General features: G+C 37.5%; 1 protein-coding gene and 1 long non-coding RNA gene across 5 annotated transcripts in view; both read left to right on the plus strand.

Annotated features, from left to right (window-relative positions):
• LOC107694179 (uncharacterized) overlaps positions 1 to 1130 on the plus strand; it is an 18189-nt gene extending 17059 nt beyond the window's left edge. The window contains exon 3 of the long non-coding RNA XR_001634826.1: positions 983 to 1130. This is a non-coding gene — a long non-coding RNA (uncharacterized LOC107694179). The remainder of the gene's footprint in view (positions 1 to 982) is intronic.
• A 2705-nt stretch (positions 1131 to 3835) lies between these two features.
• LOC107694178 (synaptotagmin-1-like) overlaps positions 3836 to 17363 on the plus strand; it is a 220357-nt gene continuing 206829 nt past the window's right edge. For all 4 annotated transcript variants that reach the window (XM_016493803.1, XM_016493802.1, XM_016493804.1 and 1 more), the window contains exon 1: positions 3836 to 4102. The gene's annotated coding sequence lies outside the window, so the exon portion shown is untranslated. The remainder of the gene's footprint in view (positions 4103 to 17363) is intronic.

Consider the following 17363-nt stretch of genomic DNA (forward strand, 5'->3'; position numbering starts at 1 on the left):
TTTTTAGTGTTATTGCTATTAATATTATTTTCTAAAATAAGGTACATGTAATATAAAAGTACATATGTGATGATGTTTTTGCAACAGCTCCAAGTCTCACGTGCAGTGTATACGTCACCGTCCAAATCTGTTCACTTATTTCGTTCACTCCTTTCTGATATAGTGCACTCAACTGCCATGAACTATATAGGGATTAGTGAATGAGTGAACGAGTGAACACAGCTAAAGAGTCTGAAATCTATTGCATGTGTGATTGCAGATGTGGTGAATTGACAATTGTTGGGTTTCATGTGAGAAAATCAGGCTGCTGGTTCATACAAGATGCACGAACATGGTTCTTTTGCCTCTTGGTTTTGATTGGCTGGACTTTGTGATCAGCTGCATGTTAACCATGAGGGTTACACTGTGACAGGGAAGCCGGATGGGGGAAATAGTCCAGACCCTCCCCCAAAGATTCATTTCCATGAAGATTCATAAAAGTGTTTCTCTTTTGCTCGTCTTTTCTTTCCTCGTGTTGTTCAGCCAGCCCTGGCCTTGTCACCAGGCTCTGACAGGCAGGCAAACTGATGGACACCCACGCGCTCTCTGCAATCTAACTTAGCCCGCAGAACGAATCAGCCACATTGAAGTCACAGTACAAGGGTCTCTCCTTCTCGCTCTGGATTGCCTCACTCGCTCTTTCTCATTATTTTTTCCTATTTATCTCTTTCCCTTAAAGGAATAGTTAGCCAAAAAAATTAAATGATGCTTTTTTCTGTCATTTTGGAGCTTGACAGCCTGAGTCCTTATTCACATATTGAAAATATTGTCAACATATTATCCCAAATTTGTTTTGTTTCCAAGTAAGAAAGAACATAATTTAAATTTGAAATGACAACAAGGTGAGTAAATGATGACAGAGTCTTCATTTTTAGGTGAATTATTCCTTTAAAATGCAGATTCTTCCATCCCACTCTCTTGTCTCTCTCTCTTACCCATTCAGTGGCAAAGATGACAGGGTAGCGGCTGGGTGTCATGCCATCCATCAGGCACTGACAGGCATGTGGCCAAGCCTCTGCTGAGGAACGCCAGTGATCTCTAAACCACCGAATGAGAGATGCACGTGGGCCTCGGGGGTGAGGAGGGGCCTCCCCGCATGACTCACTCTTATGCAGACAGGGAGAAGCGTATCATTATATTCTCGTTGGCGAATGACTGATTTGACACATTACGGAGGTGTTAGCCTGGTTATATGGATAAACTTAAAGTCTCGCTCGTGGAATTACTTGCATAAAACTTTCTACAATCCTGGAAGTTAGTTTGACAGTTAGTTTGTCTGTGTTGGAGATGTGTGCTCTTCTCTTTATTAGATCCTTTTTCCTCCCACAGTGGATCTCATTCACTAACCGAGAGTGCAGATATTTGTGCCCAAACTTGTGCCCAAACTTTACTCAAATCATACATACACATGCCATGGAGGAGTGGGATAAAATAATGTGATCACCTATTATTATAGAGGTTAATATAAATTGTGTAGGACAAATCATGGATGTCCGTTTAGCAGGAGCATTTGTAACTATATTTGTAACTCAATTGTTTGGTGTTTAAAGAACAACACTCTTCACGATTATGACTGCATACACAAAGCATGGCGAGACTTTAGTGAAGAAAGATAGTGGGTGAAAACTGAAAGCAGATGATAGGGACTGTTGAGCACTTAAAAAGAATTGTGTTCCACAAAAAAAAAAAAAAACCACAGACCTCTGCCCTGGCCAGACAAGTCACCTGACTTGAGCATTATCAAACCACTGTGGGCAGTTTTGGAGAGATAAGTGAGAAGCAGATTCCCTTCTTCAACATCTCTAAAGCAACTGCCAGATAGACAACATTCAGCTGGAGACTACTCAAAAGTTGTATGAGTCTATTACATATGTACAGTGCCTTGCGAAAGTATTCATACCCCTTCATTTTTTTCATGTTATGTTCCTGCCTTATGTAAAACTGCTTTAAATTACTTTTTTTCCCATATCAATCTACACTCCATGCACCATATCGACAAAGCAAAAACAGAATTGTCACAACCTCGTAAATTGATAAAAAAAAAAAAAACTTCACTCAAAGGGAAGTAACATCTACAAGCAATATGAATGCTCCTGAGCTAAATTTAAACTGTCCCATATAAAGGTATGAATACTTGCAATGTAATCATTTAAGTTTTTTTATTTTTAATAAATTTGCAAAGATGTTAAAAAAAAAAAAAACTTTGTTTTTTGCTTTACCATTATGGTGTATGAAGTGTAGATTGATAAAAAGTAATTTAAAGCAGTTTAACATAAGGCAGCAACATAACAAACCCATTCAATTGAATTTGCCACAGGAAAACTTCACTCAAAGGGAAGTAACATCTACAAGCAATATGAATGCTCCTGAGCTAAATTTAAACTGTCCCATATAAAGGTATGAATACTTGCAATGTAATCATTTAAGTTTTTTTATTTTTAATAAATTTGCAAAGATGTTAAAAAAAAAAAAAACTTTGTTTTTTGCTTTACCATTATGGTGTATGAAGTGTAGATTGATAAAAAGTAATTTAAAGCAGTTTAACATAAGGCAGCAACATAACAAAACGTGAAAATTCATGACCAGTTGTTTGACTGAAGACTGAACATTGTTTAGAAGAACTGTCCATGAGGCTGTTATGAGTCGACATTGAATCGATGGCACTTAACCACAGATTTGTGCACATTAATGGATGCTGTAAAAATATCAAATACACCCCTAAATCAATGCAGTACTTTCATTTTTATTGTAGTAGTTAAGTCTGCATTTTTTTAAAAAGAGTGTCTTCTAAAATGGAATGTCATGCTCTGTTTTCCTTTTTTATAATTAAGGTATAATTAATTATTACATTAAACACCTCATCAAATCGAACAGTAATTTAATTTTCAAACAAAGATACCATACATTCTAGCCCTAAATTCACCTTCTTTCTTTCTTTTTAAAACTTCTTTAATAGTTTGTAAGACTTTATTACAGTTATATTTTAATTGCAGCATTTTAAGATTTTGCATTTCACAACCACCACTTGCAAGCATAAACAGTCTGACATTTAATTTTCAACAAAAGAGATGAGTCATTTACCCTTCTTACTTTTTATATCTTTGTTCTTATGCAACAAGCTGGCCTTTTGAAGTGGAGGCATTTCACTGTGAAATTGTCGAGCTCTGAGCACAGCAACAGTGGGGTCCACATAAGAGACATCAGGCGACCCGTGGGGAACCGTTCTTAGCTATATCCGCAGTCCAAATCCAGGCCATTTCGAAATTAATGAACATCGGCCCGAATAATAGCCACTCTACATGCATCCTCCTTCAAGATGGGAGGTTACGATACCCAGAATTCATCCCATTAATTAGCACCTTCCCTTCCCTGACAGTGAGCCACCCTTGCTATTGATGGAGCTCTCTCTGGGGAAATCACAACCTCTACACCTAGACGTTCTTCTGAGACTTCTTTGTCTTCATGCATGCACAAACGTATACAAGGCACCATGCCGGGACTTGCCACGTACACCATCCAGCTTCCAACCTCCTGAAGTGCATGAACACACTCCCAGGAAAGTTTCGTAAATGTCCTTGCCCTGCCTCCACCCTTTGCTTAGGATGTGTGAGGATGCTAATACTAGCTGAGAGGGTCATCTCAGTTGACTGCTGCCAGAACCATCGCCTGCTGACTGCATCATCATCCACGGTAGCCAATCGCAGCCAAGGACTTAGTGATGCTGTGCCACTCTCACTGGAGGGATTCCGAAGGAAGTGCCTCGTGACGGTGCATGGTTAAACAGCCAAGAGTCCCTTTCTCTCTCCCTCCCTCTCTCTAATTCAGGACTGGATGCATGCACGATCTGGTTTTTAACAGGGATAGCACCATTACCATGCACACTACTCCCTGTAGGCTCAGCAGAGAATAGCGACAACAGCAGTTCTCTCTCTCCCACTCTCTCCACCTCTACCAGACAAGACTCCTCCTCTCCATCTCTCTGTGACTCCCTCTCTCTCTTGCATATGATCTGTACTTCACTTCCTCCCAGCTGAAGCAGGAGATAACAGCACACTACACACAGGTAGGCACTCATATTTCCCTCTCTGAAGTTGCAGGTGTTAGACTGTTGCTGGTTTGTTTCGTATTGGTTGCGATTCTGAGAGAGACCTATACTGGGTCAGAGTATAGCGTGCCATCATAAATGCCCGCCCCTACAGCGTGGCGTTTGTTTTCACGCCAACGCTGCTTTTGGCACCATTTCCTTCCTCTTTCTGGCCAGACGGGGAAGGTGGTAGTTTACTGGTTGGATGGTTCCTGTGAGAAACCCATCATCTACTGCCACGCTTAGCTGAGATCTGCTTATCCAAGTAGGGGAAAATGATTCGCACGTTTGCAGCTGGAGATTGGAGATGTGTTTTCTTATGTGTAGGTTTGTGTGTGGGAGTGTGTGTGCGGGTGGACAGCTGAGGTTGGAAGGGAGGAGAGATGGAAGATGAGATGCTGTATTCATCCCAGGGAAACTAATCCCACCACAGTTCTCTGTATCTGATAAACACTCTCTTCGTCTTTTCTCCCTCTACGTTTCATGTGTGATGGGTTTATCTGTGGCGGTGGATAGTGGAGAATTATTCCAGTGGAGGAAATTATTTCAGAATGGCAGATAATTCCCACAGTAAAGAGCGTCTTTTTTACCTAGAAACCATTATTTGTTCTGCTCTGGGAATCACGACCGCCAGTGTATATTTGGAGACAGATGCTGTCTCTTTCATCCTAGAGTGGCAGCCAAAGAGAAAGTAGGTTCGCCTTGCGTCGTCCCTCAAGATTGTTATCAAACCGCACTTGACTTTCCTTCTCAACTCGAGCTCTTCTTTTGTTTGCAATTGTTGGATTGAGGATGGATTGCATAACAAGCTGAAATATCTTATAGCCATTATGTTATGAAGGACTTGGTCCATTGTGGATAGCTCCTGCCCACATCAACAAATGCGCCTGTCATTACCTCATATCTCTGTTGGGCAGATCAGCCGTTGCTATGCACGTCTAGTGAGAGCGAGGAGCAGGGATTGCTCGACTATAGCCTCGGGCTTTTCCAATTCAGTTGTGCAGATCCTCCTCTGGAATACATTAGTGCTTGAGAAGCCGTGGTAAAACAGTTGCTAAGTGAAATAGCTTCAAAACCTCATCAAAAAAGACCACCACTACGAAAACACAAACAAGTAAACAACAACAAAAAAAACTTTGTACACTTCTTGATTTTGTCACAAATTTTTTATATATTTATTTTAATTTATTTATTTTTAATAAAAAATGATTACCATGGACGACAATTATTATATAATTTTATTACAACAATCATTTTTTTTATTATAATAGCATTTCATATATTTATGTTTTATTATAATAGCATATATTTATTGGTAACGCTTTAGTATAGGGACCAGTTCTCACTACTAACTAGTTGATTATTAGCATGTCTATTATTAACATACAGTAGGTGGACAACCAAAATGCCTATTACCGCCACGTGTACCGCCGCCGCAGGGTCACAGCGTTAACTGCAAGTCAGTCATGTGTTAAAGTTGTTCACGAAACTACCACCAGGTGGCGCAAAGGGAAAGTTTGCAAACTGACTGAAATTATGATATTTTGTTTTGTAAACTGAGATCAAATAATGAAATAAATCAACAATAACATTATAATATAACATTATAACATCCTTAAAAATCATTAGAAAATTTACAGTGAGGGTTAAATTCAAAACGCCGTAGGCTGCAGCCTAATGCATAAAAAAAAGAATTAAATTTACACAAAGGCTCTTACTGCATGTTATGGTTATTAAACAGCCATTATTAAAATCATTATAATTACACAATTTCCTTATGTTGTATTAAGGGGTTTTCATTTCAATCTACAGGCTAAAGTTTTTGAACGAAAAATCCTGACCTTGGCCATTGGTCCTCTGTACAAGGCTGCACATTCATGAGACTCTATTCGCGTCGCAATTTACTCTGACTCACACCATAAAAATAAATAAATAAATAAATAAAAACCTTGAACAAAATAAGTTGTGAGAAATCAAGATTAATAGCCTAAAACTGTGACATGAAAAACGCCTAGAAATCCTACTAAAAGTAGGATATTAACTTTATGTTTAGATTACATTTAAGGAGGTGTGAATTATGCCTTAAAAAAATAAAACGATTGAAAAGGTGGCTTATTGTTGAGTGTTATAGGCCTAGTTCTAACACATATTTTCGCACTATAGTCACATTAATGTCACAAATGAAAGGCTTGAAACTTACATTTAATAATTCGCTGGTGTATTTCAGCAGGTCATACATATTCGTTATCTGGCCTTTTTTTAACACATTTATTCCCGGATACAGAGCCCATGACATGCCGAAAATTATGTCCATGAATTAAGAAATGTATCACTTTTTATCGTTCCTTTGTATTAAAACGCTTTTAAATAATAATTAAACCATTTTTTACAACTTAATACAACAATACAACTTAAAAATTTTGTCATTTAATTAGAAAAAAACCCCTGATTCACAACATTAATTTCCAAATGCAGAAATCAGGTAGAGCCCTGCACGGGCCTCAAACCTAGGCCCTATAGCCAGCCCTTGGCCGACAGCTTACCAGTATCCTCGGCCCGAGTCCAACTGGAGCCCGTGTCTTTTTTCTCTTTCTCGCTTCAAAATTACACAGCTGCTGTTGCAGCCATTAAAATAGTTCAGTTTGTTTTTAATTGCAAAGTTATATTTCTTATTGTTGCATTATTTATTAATTTAGAAAAATGTTTGGAATATTCTTTGTTTGTTAAATTCAAGTTTTTTTTTTTAAGTGATGACCAAGCAGTTAGCGGCAGACAGCTGAGTTGATCAAATTTAGCCTTCTCAAATCATCACAACTTGCTTAAAATAAAATCTATAGATATAAAACACTTAAAGCATGTTACAATGTTAGTTTAAACATTTAACCTAGATAAAAGTGCGCCGTTAGGCGTATCTAAGCGTTTGTGCAGAGAGTGGAAGCTGAAGCGCGCTTAATGCATGGAGGCGCCAGCCCGATCACTTGCATTTTGTTCTTCATAACAGTGGAAACAACTTGAAGTAAGCCGTCATTTTTGCTCATACAGATAAGACTAATACTTAATTTGGAACTGTAAATGGTCTACCCTTATTTTTGTGTGCACTCACAATATCAACAAAACGTTGTGCTTTTTTAAAATAGAGAAAACAAACAGGATGCGCTTGGATTGCCGTCTCGGTCTCCGTGAACAGGGACACGTCGAACTTGGGCTGAAATGCAAAGCTCTAAAAGCAGGTGCAGTTTAGCTTTGCCGTGCCCGAAACTGATGGTTTATATTCACAATAAGCTACAGAATACATGTAAGACTGAACCCATGAAGGGCTAATAATGACAGTAAGACGTTAATAATGTATGAACGCGCTTTGGTTCATAGGAAACGACTCAAGTCACGAGTAAATGGTGCTATTATCATTGGCAGTCCAATTTATATGAAAATGTATATATATATATATATATATATATATATTAGGCCTATATAAGATCAGCATTTGAACACGGCTTCGTTGCACTATAATAAACACACAAGAATTATCTGCATGATGCCACTGTTATTTTTATTATTGCGAAGTGAGATGAATGAAGAGCACGTCTGTCTTGCGTGCGCAAACACGCAATGGAAAAGGGAAGTTGGTTTATCAAGTTAATCCATAGTACAGTGGTAGTGTGGGGGTTGAAATAAAGGTGTGAATCGCTTGCTCGTTCATGTGGAGAGTGCAGCTTTTCAAACTTGCAGAGCAGGTTTAGGCAAAGTGTCTGTTTTAGGATAAATGCCTAATTTATCCTTTTTAATTAATGCCTAATTAATAAAAACCAAAATGCGTTTGATTTTTGCAATTTTTGCAACGGCATACAGAGTATTATATAGGCTATAATATAATATGCAGTCTTGCTTGTTTTTTTTTTCTTTTCTTTTTTCTCAGGAGAGACGCGGCGCCTCTGCAAGAGAGAAAGAGAAACTGGCCGAAAGAGACGCACGTCTGCCAGAGAGACAAAAACTTTTGTTCTTAATTTATATGCTGCTTTGTACTATTTTCAGTTTTGCTCTGTTTTAATTTAGCCACAAAGCATAGGCAGAAGTAGCCTAATAATTATGAAAAATGAGACATTTAAATTATTTATTAATAAACTAATGTTTTCTTGTCGGCTGCAAGATGAAGTTGACGGTGCTGAATCTCATCTCCACAGGAGGATGCGCCTTTAGAGGGAAATGCAATCTTCATACAGATTATATAATCAGGGAGTATTTGCTTTTGATTTGAATTGGTTAGTGTAAAGGTAGACATTTTAAGTTTTCTGTATATATATTTCTCATGTATGTGAGGTACCAGGTGAGGTGTGAGGTAATTTCATTATCAGGAAAAAATTCAAGTGATCACGCGGGCACCTCCCTGTCATGCAAGCGCATTAATAATTTTCCATACAAACACTTGAATATGAATAGTAATTGAGCACATTTATTTTAGGTTAATGCTACAGTATGGTATCCGCATTAAAATAAATCTTCACAAGTCTACATCAGACAGATGCAGTTATAACCTGTAAATTGAAGGTTATTAGACATTTTAAAATGATCTAACGGTGATGCCACTCCAATTCGTTGATCATTAGTGTCCTTGATCAAGATTAAACGGATGTCGCAGTCATAAACTTGTTTTAATGACTCTCATAAACTTGTTTTAATAAATCGCTTATGAATTAAATAATAAAGATACAAATCAGGTTAAGTTCAATATTGTTGTACAAATAATTAGCCTATAAAATGCTATCGACTGCAAATAAGATTGCAGTTTCACAATTTGCATATATGCATAACAAAATAAATGATCTTTTACATGCAATGATACAAAATAAAACCAAACAAGATTTGTAATGAAGAAAAAATATGTAGACAAATAAGAATAAATAATGCAACCCCACAGCACAACTCTTGAATCTCACACTTAGCAGCATGCACGCCGAACAACCAAATCTTGCACTCTGCATGAATGCATCGCAGATAGCGGCACAAGTTATGTGAAACACATGAAAGGTTTAAATAAGATAATACTGACAATGAACATTATATGACATTTAAAATAGTTCTGACGATTTGTCCTTCAGTCCGCCTGTGCATTTCTGACCCGCACAGCAAATGCAGACTTGGGCTAAATCTCCACGATGTTCTCGTTGAGAATGCAATTTCTAAAATGTTATTAGAATGAATTCGTTTCTAAAATGTTATGATACGGAAAGCCTGAAACAGATCACAGTAGTATAGATTAAACCGTGGCCAGGTTTAATTTATTCGTTTCTTGTTTTAGTTAGGCCTAAATAATGGGAGCGAAATTATACAGTATCTCATGTTTTACTAAAATAAAGGAAATAATTCATAAAATACGCAACAATTTCTTAATTAGTGAACAGATATCTTTTTCCCACCTAGTTCACTGTCAAAATAAAGGACAGGTAACGAATAACAAAGTAGGCATGTGCGACAAAAATGCATGCTGTTTTATTAAAGGAATTTTAAAATATAAATTAAAAATGTATTTTTGACAAATATTAAATAATGTGAGAATATTGACATTTAGCATATTAATTCATGTATGTAGCCTAGGCTACCACTTGGTGACCGTGATTTCACCAAGTACAACATGTTCCTGGATCAACATCCTTGTTGATCCTGGAACAACATTCCTATCAACCTATCAGAATTGAGGGATAACTTTTCAGGAAATATCTGTTTTAGGCTTACAATCAGGGTTAGGTGCTTCTACACCCTTGTTAATCAGCTATCATTTCACACTGTTTTTAGGAATAAATTATGGGTAGGGTTAGGAATAGGGGTAGGGATTGGGTTATGTCTATATTTTTGGAAAGTTATGTTGATCCAGGATCAACAAAAGATGTTGATCCAGGAACATGTCTTACTTGGCAAAATCACGGCAACCGCTACCACTTTTAATGCTCCCATGCAAAGTAAACAACCATTTCTTTAAGGTAATATAATCGCACGTATTAAAATGTTTCAAATCTAAAATATGGTGTAAAACTTAGCTTAGCGTAAATATAAGCACAGGCTCGTTGACATTTATCCTGCTTGAATTTGTTCTAAATGAGAAACGCACATAACTTCATAAGTACTAAATTTGCATCTGTGAATATGAAATATTTTAACTACAGTGTTTTTCTTTCATTTTCCGCCGACTGCAGCCGTCAAATGTAACACATCGGCGAGGCAAAGCTGACGGCTATTTGTGAAAATGCTCTTTGAAGTGTTTACTTGATAACTTGTGGTTAAAGCGCCACTCAGCGGTCAAAAGTTGCAAATGCATTTTGCAGACGCGGCAGCGGCGCCCACGGCGGTAAAAAGCACACTCTGGTTGTCCACCTACTGTATTGGCTGTTTATTAGTACTTATAAAGCACATATTCTGCACGACATATTCTACATCCCTGATCCTACTTAATACCTAAATTTAACAACTACCTTACTAACTTTTAAAAAGCAGCAAATTAGGAATTTGAGGCAAAAGTCATAGTTAGCGACTTTTTTATTGTAATAACATTTACCTTTTTGTTGTGCAGATTCCTTGTGACTGATGACTTGTAATGTGCAATAATGCATAAATGTGAGGTTAAATTGCTCTACAAAAGAAGTTAGTTGTTACTTTAAGTCTCATCACATCGATACTATTCTTCACCTGAGAGAAACTGTTGGCTTGAGAAGTTTTTGCCAAGGGTCTTAGATGTAATATTGCCCCACGAGAGGTTTCCTAAAAAACCACAGCAACACGGTACATGATTTTTACCTTTCAGGGCAATATGGGATGGCAGATGTTGGCCCAAATATGTCACGCCCCCTGCAGTTGCCAAGGGCAACGTTGTGCATTATCAGCCTTGTTAAATATCCATTAATGAGGTGAGATACAACTCTGGTACTGCCGAAAGGTGGAGTTAACCATCCCTTCTACTGTCGCTTACGCTCAGCAGGCTATCTCTGGAAGTCTTTAATGTCAGAGCCTGTGAGATTAGGATCAGTCACCTGGATGATTTTTTTTATTTTTTGTCATTCGCCTACACAGTTCCCTTGTGTGTTGAAATTGAAGGTGGAGAAATAAATTCAAGCGTATGTGTACATATATGTGCGTGCCTACAGAGGCCAACATGCTGTTGTTAGGAGTAATAGCAGACAGAAGATAAAAATAGCGGCTCTATTATGATTTGACCTTGGACAGCTGGCTGGTTGGCTGCCGATACCTGGGCGAGGGAAGTGTACGGATCACTGACATGCTCCGTGAAGAGTCTGGGGCAGCCATGATAAATGTGTGCAATAATGGAGCGGTATGTTCTAGTTGCGTTACACCACAGCAGGCACAGACACCATCTAAACGACACTCATTGTGCGTTTGAGTAAATGGGACAGATTCAAAACCAATAATATATTACAAACATGGAAAATTGAAGGTTAAAAAGTCATTTTAAGCCATAAGGAGATGTTATCATTTATATCCATTAGGTGGTATCCATTTATAGTCATTGGATTGAGTAGTAAAACCTAGCAGTGTCTTTTTGGGACCCACACCAACAGTAAGGAAGTAATTCTTCACCCAGTGACTGAGATAGATAACAGAAAAACAAGCCTGTGTTTGTACAGGCTAGCAGCAGCGGTCATACATATCACAAGCAGCAAGGACTTGTGGGAAATACGGGTGAATAAATATTGTTTGATGTATCAGAGAAAAGGAAAACAGGAACAGTATCTATTAGAGATGCACCGATTGCAATTTTCTTGGCCGATTCTGATTTCCAATTTTTGTTAGTGTGATCTGCCGATACCGATTTTTGCCGATTCTGATTTTCTTTCTAAGAACTATAATTGACAGCATATACAAACAAAAATCTACTTTTTTTCAACGCAAAGTTTTATCGTCATTAAAAAAACACAAGTAAAAAGTCAGCAATAAAATAAAAACAAATAAAAAAAATTCAAACAACAGCACAAATAAATGCAATAGAATAAAGAGAGCTATGAAACTTAAGTTTTTCAGGTTAAGTAAGTTTTTATTCAGGTAAGAAATACTACAGAAATTAAAGTAATCAAATGTAAAATAACATCCAGTGTTATTTTACATTTGATTACATTAATTTCTGTAGTCTTCATTGTAAAAATTAGCAGGAATATTGGATGGCGGTCCCTTTAAGAGTTTACCCACGGACCCAATTTTGGTATTTGTGGCTCACAGGCTGTTTGAGACTGAGCGCGGTTTGTGCGCTCCAATAATATAGATCAGTGGTGGTGCGCGCGCTTTTGGTTGTAAGCGCGAAACCTGCGGGAATGACTAAAATAATGCTAAAATAATGCGCAATACAAGCACTATTTAACCGGAGTGAATGAGACGTGTGTGAGAGAGAAGGGGTCGTCGAAGAGATGAGAGCGAGAATGCGCAGCTGATGTTATTGACTGTGGTAACGAAACGGATCGGCTCGGAATCGGAAAGAAGTGAGACTGACCAGCCTGTCACCGATCCGGGCCGATCATGAGGAAAATCGGCCGATTCCGATCCCTGGCCAATCGATCAGTGCATCCATTAGGGTTGTGACGGTGAGGAAATTTTCCCACCGGTTAATCGACAACACCGGTATCACCGTCAGCACCGTCTATCGTGGCAAGCCTAGCATCCATCCATCCATCCATCCATCCAATGTCTGTTAATTGTATGCCAAGTACCATAAATAGATTATTGCATGTGAATATGCGGTACTTATTCTTAAATGTGACATGCCTAGTCCACCACTAATGTAAATTAACTTGCTAAAATTTGCCTAAAATATGATTTTTATATCACAAAATATAGAAAACATACCAAATATATTAATCATGTGAATGCTAAATTGCTAAATTCTGTTTTATCTCTCTAAATTTCTGCTAGGGAAATACAGTAGATGCAGTTGCCTTATTGGGGCTGCTCACTGTTCCACATATTGCTAAGCAACGGAGGAGATGTCCTTAGAGAATGTAGCCAGCCTTCTGACTCCATAACACAGCCTTGGCACATGCACACATACACACACAGATGGTGGTGAGCAGATCACGTTCCATAGCGTTTGCTACGCCTGTGTTACCATGGAGGATACATATGCACATAGTTAGAGGAAGTGATGTTATGTTCTTCTTTTTAATTAGTGCACAAGGGGGCAATCAAGTGGTGATGCCTCACCTTGAGCCCTGAATGACTACAATGCACAGACAATTATTGGAATTAACCATGGTACCCTTCCTAGTCTCCATAGCAGTTCAGTACTTCTATATATATTTTTATTATGGCTGTCAACTGATTAAAAAGTGTCATCAAATTAATTACACTGTATGCTGATTAATTAATCAAATTAATCGCATAGAGAAAAGCCCCAAATGACAATAATTCACAGACGTTAGATTGTTGTGGTGAAACTACTGAAAATACATCATATAGACATAAATCAATATGCATGTTCTATATAATTATATAATTGAATATAAGCCTATTACTGGCCAACAGCATACCACTTAAGAGTCATTCACATTAATGATTTTAATGAAACTGCTGCATCATCTCTTGCAGTTTTTATAGTGTCACTATTGTTTTAAGACACCATGTCAAGTTTAAACTTAAAAAAAAAAAATTGTGTCCGTTTCATTTGGATGTCTTTTGAACACAAGAACACATCCTTTGAGAACAACTCTTTGCTCATTCTATGCTGTCTGTAGCTATGTCATGAATTAATTAATTATGAATTATATTGTTTACTTGTATGCCCTTGGTCAAGCAACACCTTGTCTTTGCCTGGTTTTAGAGGGATATGGCCTTCTTGATCGCAGTGGACCTACACTGATAATGCTAGGATTACATGATCAATACAGACTTGATCAAAACAGAGAGGAAAAGCATTTTGGCTTTACAGAAATCCTCCTTAAGGTATAGCCTGTAGCTCGGCCACAAACATGGAAGTAATCCAAATACTTATTGTATTCACTATTGTATTTAAACAATGTTTGTTTTTATTTTTTAAAGAATGTCTATATGTATTTACTATAAAATGGTGAGATTATATAAAAGTTAGTTACTAATATGCTATTTAATAATTATACTAAGTAACAGTTAGAAATAATATTACTCCTACATTTAAAACACTAAGCTTGGTTTACTCTAATTCGCTGCAAACATTTGATGCAAACAAAAAGCAGAGCAGTCACACTGTATGTAAAATTAGGTCACCTCCTTTGGCAAAATTTAACAAGATGAATTCATGAAGAATGTTAAAACCAATGACAGACAGCAATTTAAGAAGGGCTTAATAAATTCTCTTTCTGCTTGGCTTGTCTCACTTCAATTTTAGCCACAACAATTCAGCATGAATACGCTCTAGTGACAATTAAGAATAATTGAATGCTTTCACAGAAGTCACAGCTAATAAGCATCAGTATTTCATTTGGGTGAAAACAGGGCTATGAGTCATCAATTTGTCTTTCAGGTGTCACCACCCACAAATGGAGGGAAAATCCACAAATCACAATGCAGAATTTCCCTTTAATTTCACATGTCACCACACCTTAATTTATTAAATATACAATATTGTTCACACAATCTGCTTTCTCATCCCAAGATCTCAGAAGTGTTTGGGAAAATTGGGAGGTGTGATTGTTGAAAGGAGAATTGTTTTCTTTTTCCTTGAGAGAAGGTTATGAAGGAGATTGCCTCCCACATTTTGAGGTCCTGATATTCCTGCTACAAGATGACATCCTTCACACAGTAACTGATTTTAGCACTCTACATGTCACATGTCAAACATTACTACAGATAAACCCATGCCCATATAGACGCCCAGCTGTGTGCTCTAGCACCCCACTGACACCCCCTACTCCCACACCACTGCTTAAAGGTGAGTGTGTCGGAGTCAGGGGGGATTAATTATTACTAAAGGGCAGACTCTGCCACAAAGGTGGACTGGAGGACATTTTGAATGTTTTATGAATCTAATAAGGGAGGAAAGAAGAGAGCAAGAAAAAACTCTCCTGTGCTACAGTTTACTCGCCACTCATGTGCCATTATGGGAAAATTACAGTATCACAGGATGCATCAATGCATGTTACAACGAGCATGTTACAATAGCTAAGGGTCTTATAGCACTGTTTAATTTAATGATCTTTAGAGAACGGTAATTACGTTTTATGGGTACTTTTTTTCAAGTGTGACAATCCCTGACCACAATTGAGAAGCCGAAATACATACATAATACAGAAATAAATATGAGCAGATGTAAATATGAAGGGTACAGATATCTTAGTCAAGATTGAGCGTAAATAAATAATTTAAAAAAATGTTAAACTAAAAATTCAATACACTGAAAAAAATATTTTGTGACTATTTTGACTGAATTGTTAAAAGAAATGGCTCATTTGTTTGTGAAATGGGCTGTACTGGTAGCACTGCATGATAGTTTTTGAGCTTAGCCAGTGAAGACAATGCAATAGAAAGACGTGTTGTCTTGACATTATTTCACAGTATGCAGTCTTTCTATCTCATCACATTTGATTCAGAAGAGCACAACTCTGGTAAAATATAATTTATTTTGCTGTGGCGCTGGAGATTTAGAAAAGTAGTGCAGGAAACACTATGTGCAAACTCTCTCTTTAACTGTAATCAGAAACATGAGTCAAACAAAAACGTGTGTGTGGGTGCATGTGATTGAAGGAGCTGTAGTTTCCCTCTAGTGTGGACTAGTTATTGCTTTTGCCCTTATATTGAACAGATCCCACTGTCTTTTATTACAGTGGTGAATCCCCCCAACTATGCTCCACTGAGTCCACATGGGCACTCAGATTGAGACCCTTGTGATGGGGAGAGTGAAATATATCTGATCTCTATTTTTAATCTTTAAAAAATCTGTCTGTCTGTTACTATGTCTGTCAATATCAGAAATCTGTATGACTTTGTTTTTGGTGCTCTTTGACAAAACTTTTTTTTTTTTTTAAGTGGCATATTGATTCTTAAAAATGCTGCTTCATCCATTGAAAGTATGACAGTATTGTCATATTTTTATTAAAGGAGACCTATTATGCCCCTTTTTACAATATGTAATATAAGTCTCAGGTGTCCCCAGAATGTGTCTGTGAAGTTTCTGCTCAAAATACCTTGCATAAAATTTATTATATCATTTTGAAATTGCCTATTTTGAGTGGAAGAAGAAACACGTTGTTTTCGTGCATGTCTCTTTAAATGCAAATGAGCTGCTGCTCCCTGCCCCCTTTTCCAGAATAGGGCTGTGCCTTTACAGCTCATACCTCAAAAACTCTGCTGAAAAGCATCTGTTTGGTTTGGATTATCAAGTCTATTGCGCTGAAATCATGCGTATTAAATCATATTACTTTAAACTTCTGATATATGGTTTTCTGAGCGCACACATCCGAAGCACGTGCACAGAAAGTGGCTGTCACACGGCATGTGAGTACTAAACCAATCTGTTTTTTAAACAAATCCCATTCTCTTTCATGTCTTATTGCACTTAAACTGTTAAATACACACAAGTTTATGTTTAAAAACACATGAGTTACATAAAAAGTCGGTTATGTCTATGAAGGTAAACAACTGGCAACTGGCAAATCGCATGTTTATATAAGATCTGTGTGGCAGCAATGCTCTCTTGTCTCCTCTGAGGCTGGGACTCTAAATAGTGTTCTGTGCTCATCAGTGCAGAACATTTAGCATGCTTTGCTCGAACTTTCACCATGGCATTAGAACTGGTACACTGTTGTCACTTGAAAACACAATGGCGGCGACGTGGGTGGAAAATTGCAGATTAAAGGGCGGTAATATTATAATAAGATCACCTTTCTACCTCACAGGGGGAGCGGAATCTGAGCGGCTCATTTTTTTCACAAGCTTGCTGAGAAACGCTTTCCAAAAATTTACTGGGTTGTTCTTTTTTTTTTTTTTTTCTTACATTTTCTTGGTTGGTAGATGCACCGGGGACCCGATTATAACACTTTTAAACACTAACACTAAAAAAAGTTTGGAAAAAGTCAGATTTTCATGTCACCTTAAATAGTATTAGTATTTTATTAAAGGGGTCATATGATGCTTTTTTAAAGATCATTATTTGGTGTATTTGGTGTAACAGAATATGTTGACATGCTTTAATGTTCAAAAAACACATTATTTTTCAAATACTGTACATTATTGTAGGTCCTCTATGCCCCGCCTCTCTCAAACGCTTCGTTTTCTA

This window comes from Sinocyclocheilus anshuiensis, unplaced genomic scaffold (genome assembly GCF_001515605.1).
Source record: "Sinocyclocheilus anshuiensis isolate Anshui unplaced genomic scaffold, SAMN03320099.WGS_v1.1 scaffold1003, whole genome shotgun sequence".
NCBI classification, from domain to species: Eukaryota; Metazoa; Chordata; class Actinopteri; order Cypriniformes; family Cyprinidae; genus Sinocyclocheilus; species Sinocyclocheilus anshuiensis.